The sequence below is a fragment of the Humulus lupulus genome, chromosome 4, assembly GCF_963169125.1.
Source record: "Humulus lupulus chromosome 4, drHumLupu1.1, whole genome shotgun sequence".
NCBI classification, from domain to species: Eukaryota; Viridiplantae; Streptophyta; class Magnoliopsida; order Rosales; family Cannabaceae; genus Humulus; species Humulus lupulus.
The window spans coordinates 19,713,624-19,720,307 of record NC_084796.1 but is presented as its reverse complement, the minus strand read 5'-3'; the positions used below and the strand labels follow the sequence as shown (position 1 = coordinate 19,720,307).

Sequence of the window (6,684 nt, the reverse complement as noted above, 5' to 3'; positions counted from 1 at the left end):
CCTGGTTTAGTCCGAGGCTCCCGCAGGCCGGAGGCTCTATTTCCAGGACGGGCCCTTGTCAGCTCGAGGGGGTCCTGTTTCCAGCTCGCATTTGTTGCCCCAGGAGCTGAGAATGACATCCGAAGGCCACGGACGGAGCAGCTCGGGTTATGAACTGCTCCGGTCACGAGCTTCTCAGGAAGCTCCGACCCTATGGGAAGTCAACACGCAAGATAAACGTGCATATTCCTGCCATCACGTGTCCGATATCCCCTTGACTTCTCGGACACGCAGCAAGAACGTGCGTATTCAGACACCCACGGACGGGTTGGGCCGTGCGGCCCATTATCTCCTTCCATACTGATTAGACCACACTTGTGTGTCAGGTTTAGGAATTAATCATGAATGTCACAGATTTGATATGACAAATGGTAAGGTCACGGGATGACCTCCCTACCAACTTCCAGGTGCCTTCTCCTATAAATAAGGAGACCCTGGGAATTGATAGGGGTTGGAAAAAATAGTCTTTGAAGAACTATATACTTTGTAAACCAAATACCCAGAGAATATCAATAATATTGACTAGTGGAGTAGAAGGATTTTAACCTTCGAACCACTTAAAAACGTGTCTTGAGTCACCTAGTTCTTTCCAAAAGATTTCATATCTGTGACGGTTCTACTTTTAGTACTAATCTCTTTCTCTTCTTCTCTTAATTACCTGTTGCCGAAGAACCGCGTCAACAGGTGGCATCTGAAATATATCCAAAAAAAAAAATTAGTTGAATTTATAAAAAAAATACTCAATCTGTTGTTGTCATCGAAATGGGATCGATGTACTATCGAAATAGCATCGATGGAGCATGGAATCGATGCCATATATGTTCAGCATCGATAAACCATCATTTGCCATCGATTATGCTTCAGCATCGATATGGCATCGATAAACCATCGTTTGCCATCGATTATGCATCGATGTAGCATCGATAAACCATCGATGGCCTTTCGATGGTACATCAATGCAGCCTTTCGATTCCACATCGATGCTCCATCGATGCTGATGCGAACATCTAACTTAGATGTTATTTTCAATGTGATATCGATGGTGTATCGATGTCGAATCGATGCCATATATGTTTAGCATCGATGTGGCATCGATTGCGCATCGATTATACTTCAGCATCGATGTGGTATCGATAAACCATCGATTATGAAAGAATCGATATAACATCGATGGAGCATCGATTGCTCACTGTATGTCATCGATGGAGAATCGATGGAGCATCAATGTGGAATCGAAAGAACATCGACCCATAAAATTTTTGCAGAATTTGCAGAATGCATATAGAATCAAACCCATTTTAAGTTACATTTTTTGCAAAATAAAGATTAACAATCAAACCCATTTCATCGATTTATACATTACGATTCAAATTTTTAAAAAAAACCACATTACAACCGAATGTCTTACCTTACCGTGGCTGGCGATGGAGAAGACGGTGGCGACGGCGACTGTGAGGAGAGAGAGAGCTTCGCCTGAGAGAGATGGTGAGAATGTGAACCGAGAGAAAATAAGGAGATAGAAATGAGAGAGTTTGGCTGGGAAGGGGGAAGAGTTTGGTTTGGCTGGGAAGAGAGAAGGTGAGGGATCTCGGTTAGTGATATGGGTATTTTTGTCCAAAATTTTAAAATGGCATATATATGGGAGAGTATTTTATGTTGGCATTTAAAAAAAATTAAGTATGTTATTAAACATACTGTCTAAAATTTCCCATTTAAAATTCACTTATAATATTAAACATATAATATATAATATCTTGTTGTCACTGTCAAATTCAAAAACTAGAACAAACATGTAACTCTCACTTCTTTCTACACATGCATTATAACAATCATGAAAAATAAGAGAAGATATTTTTATTCATACTTTTGAGTGCATTACAATGTTAATCGAAGCCTAGAGCTATTAAGTAAAGTGGAAAAATAACTAGCGAATACGCATAGAATGATGCAAAGTACAAACAAACACTAAAGTTATGAGCAATAAAGAGAAATTCATGATTAGATGATGAATTTTATCTAGAAGGGTAAGCGATGTTAAAGTTGTTGCAAGTAAATGATAGAAGGAACAAATATTTATAGGACAAAAACTAGCCGTTATGACCGTTGGTGAATAGTGATCCGACCGTTGGAAACAGTAACCTGACCGTTGGGGATATAACTGTATTCTATTGTGGGATTTTAAAATTCTAAGTTGTTGAAGTAACTAACACATAAGAATAATTATGAATGTTGGAGAAACTTTTTCAGAAAAGTTTGTGAGTAAAAAATGTTGAACTAAGTAATATAAGAAGATTCATCAAACTTTCATTTTTTGGTTACTATTCACCGAGTACTATTCATAGTGGGTCCCACAGTAGAGTCCACATGGGTCCCATAGTGGGGTTCACCCCATGGGTTCCACATGTTGATGCAATAGTGATACAGTGATGACTTCAGTAAATTACTATGCTTGATATTTTGAATATTTTATTATACCACTGTGCTTGATATTTTGAATATTTTATTATACCACTATGCTTGATATTTTGAATATTTTATTATTCCACTATATTTTATATTTTAAATATTTTATTAGCATAGTAACCCAAGGTTTTCCTATAAATAAGCTCTTCCAAAACTCATTTTGAATTACAAAACCTCATTTTCTTTCTCTCACTCTGCCTACAAATCTTCTTAACACTCTTTTAAAGTTCTAAATCTCTAAGATCTAGGTGAAAATTTTTCTGTATCGCTAGCCTACGAAAACATTTTAGGTAAGCTCCTTACCGAGCCTTTCAATTCAGTTACTTAGCTATTATATATATATAGATTATTTTACTATGCCGTTATAATGCCAAAATTTATATATAAATTATTTTACTATGTCGTTATAATGCCAAAATTTATACATAGATTATTTTACTATGTCGTTATAATGCCAAAATTTATACATAGATTATTTTACTATGCAGTTATAATGCCAAAATTTATATATATATATATTATTTTATCATGTCGTTATAATGCCAAAATTTATATATATAGATTATTTTACCATGTCGTTATAATGCCAAAATTTATATATAGATTATTTTACCATGTCGTTATAATTTACAATGCCAAAATTGAAATATAAACTATTTTTTTATGTGTCATTATAATACTAAACGTATATATGCTATGGTCACACTTTGGACTATTATGGACTTTTATTATATGACCTTATTCCCTGATATTATGGACATATATTATGACTTGGACATTTTCGTATGACTATGACCACGACTTTTAGATCGGGATCTTGCTATGGACAATTATAGTATGACCATTCACCTGGACATAAAATAAATAATAAAATAGGAAAATGGAATAATAACAATTATAAACTAAAATTACATCATGTAGATTTTATGTAAGTTAATAGTTTGTATTTTTATTAGGAAGCTAACAATTTCGATTGTTTTATCAGGACGTAAAGTAAATAGAATCATCTTCTACAACACAAGTATTGTATATGTCTTATGTGCATTTATATGTTTTACATGTTATCCTGCCTTATTGTTTTTATGCATAAGTTATTTTCAAGAATGTTATTTATTATGCATAAGCACGTTTAATGTTCACAGACAAGTTATTGAAAGCGTTAAAGTAGAGGTGTTGCACTACACCAAATACCCATTTCCATAACACATGAATATAATACTAATAAAAAAGTATTATGCTAGAGTACTATATTGGGCCACTTTATGAAAAAAGGGCGGTAATAATTGCACCATCCCGCCACTTAGCATTTTTTTTCATTTGTGAGACCTGAAAATTTGTGAGACCCGAGAGACCCAATTCCTTTCCTTCAATTCCTTCAACATTTCTGAGACGCGAGACCCATTTCCTCTCCTTCAACATTTCCTCTCCTTCAACATTTCTGATTTCTGAGACCCATCCTTTCCTTCAACATTTCTGAGACCCATTTCCTTTCCCCATTTCTTCGGCTTGGTACTACATCCAAACTCCTCACTCTCTCTCGTCTTTCTCTATCTCTCTGTCAACCTTCAATTTCTAGTCGTTGGGCTTCTTGAGCAAGAAAAAGAGAAAGAAAAAGGGAAAATCACTTTCGTTTCCTTTTTTTTATGGTTTTTCTTTTCTTTCATGATCCAATTCTGAATTTTCTCGCAATCCGAACAAGTGACAACAATGCTCTCGTTGCAAGCCAATCCTCGGCTCCACCATGGCCAGTACCAGAATCAGCAGCCATCGCCGCTGCCGTCGTCGTCCCATTAGCAACTTAATTTGGTGCCTTACGGCGATGAGGTTCTGGCTCTTCGTTCCGATGTTGCTGCCTCTGCTTCGTCTTCTGTTAATGTCATCAAGCAGTCTCAGCCCTTGGATTCTCGCGAAGGTTACTGCCTTTTCCTGTTTTCCTCAGTTGTAATTGAGTTAGGTTTTTGGTCTTTGAGTGATCGGTCCTTTGTTATTAAGATTTTGGTGCAATGAATCTGGGTTCTGTTTGACATAAGTATTAATATTATGAAGAAAATTCGTCAGTTCTGAAAGATTAAACAATTATATAGTACTAAGGGTGAAGGTTTAGAGAGATATATGTGAAAGGTGTTTTTGTTTTTGGGATCGGGTACAAGATTTTCTTGTGAAATATGTCTTGTTTCTCCACTAAAATGATCTATGCTCCAGAACTAAAATATTGTTCACACTACACATAAAGATGTGCATAAACAATATTTTATAAGTATTAAATATGCTCCCAGTTTCTGAAAGCAATTGATTCATATTGTTTATTCCATAGAAGTTAACCTTAGTAAATGACTTCTACAAGGACTCTAAAATGCAAATGGTCTTGTTTCTGAAAATTTAGCTCGATATTGTGGAATAGTTATAATGTCTCCCACATGTAAGCATTCATATTTCTGTTTGCACATATAGATTCGTTTTCTTGTATAATAAAAAACCAATGACAAGTGCCATCCTTATTAACACATAATGCATATATAACTTTGAGGTAACATATGTTGTAAGTTGCATGTGATTTATTTTTCCCAGAACTAATTTATTTAACAATGTTCTACCTATCATTTACTTTGTGTTTAACTTCATTTATATTTTTTTCCAAATTAGCAGTGAGGTGCAAACTTAAAGGGGCCAATATATATATATATATATATTTATTTCAATGATTTGGTCCTTTCCTAGTTATTTTAATTTCTCCTTTGCCTAATTTTGAGTCCTTGCAATCAATGAAGACATGCTCATGTCTCTGGCTCACCAGAAGTACAAAGCTGGAAACTATAAGCAATCATTAGAGCATAGTAATGCTATTTATGAAAGAAATCCTCGGCGCACAGATAATCTCCTTCTCTTGGGTGCAATCCATTATTAGGTTCTCAATGAAGCTTATTAGCATTCATGTATTTTCTCAATATATGTACGCTCTTCAGTGTTTCTGGCTTGTAAGTGAATTTACTTGCACCTGATTCTTAAATTTTATTTTATTCTGTTTTAGCTACATGATTTTGATACGTGCATTGCAAAAAATGAAGAAGCTATTCAAATTGATCCTCGCTTTGCTGAGTGTTATGGAAACATGGCAAATACTTGGAAGGTAATCTTTAGTATCTTTTATGGTTCCACTGTCAAGTATTTAGCCTGCAAGCATCTAATAGACAGTTATTATGTTTCTGCTGCAAGAGAAGGGCAACATTGATGTTGCAATCCGCTACTATTTAATTGCTATCGAGGTTTGTTACAGCCATCAATCTAGTCCATAAGTGGGATTTTTTTTTTTGTGATGTGTTTGCAATATATACTTTTTGAGTTCAAATTATATTTTATGTTTTTGTCTTACAATTATTAGTTAACTCCTGATATATTCTTTCCACTGGTGGGGGTGTTTATGTTAATTAAAAGTGTTAATAATCAATTCTTTAGCTGACGTAAGTTGGTGCTTGCTTAAATTATTACTTTAGTGTTGATAAATTCCAGTGAAACTTAACCAACCTGGCTAGAGCAAACACTCCAACTAGGTTGTTTTGAAGTATTGGGTAGAGTCAATTTGATGGGAAGGTTTTGGTTGTTATATTAGCTAATATCACTCCTAGTACTAGGAATCTTACACCCAGTGGCGGAGCCAAATTTGTTTTTTCGTGGGGGCATGATCATCAAGAGCAAAAATATATATTCTTTCTTTGAATTCTTTTTTCCATATTATACTGATTGTTTTATTTCGCAGCTCCGACCAAATTTTGCTGATGCATGGTCAAATTTAGCAAGTGCATATATGCGTAAATGGCAGTTTAAGGAGGCATCTCAATGTTGTCGCCAGGCTCTTGCACTGAATCCACGTTTGGTAGAATTTCTTTCTGACTCTTGACACTTGGACATTCAATGATTTAACAAAATATTTGAATAGAACATAGCATTTCTTCTTAATGTTACAGGTTGATGCACATAGTAATCTTGGGAATTTGATGAAAGCTCAAGGATTAGTTCAAGAGGTGTGGAATCTATGGTATTTTTTTTCTTTCTTGATAGGTATGATATTAGGTGTACATGGTTACAACTACAAGATGACAAAAATTAGTATTACAAAGTGTTCTGATGCCAATAGATATAGATGATTCACAATATGTGTAGTTGGTTAAATTTATTGACTCACAT

At 34.8% G+C, this 6,684-nt stretch overlaps 1 long non-coding RNA gene across 1 annotated transcript; it reads left to right on the top strand.

Moving 5' to 3' along the window:
- Positions 1-5,267: 5,267 nt before the first annotated feature.
- Positions 5,268-6,522, top strand: LOC133828858 (uncharacterized). The gene is made up of 4 exons (XR_009891347.1): positions 5,268-5,407; positions 5,531-5,765; positions 6,257-6,373; positions 6,465-6,522. It is a non-coding gene; the product is annotated as an uncharacterized LOC133828858 (long non-coding RNA).
- The last annotated feature ends 162 nt before the right edge of the window (positions 6,523-6,684 follow it).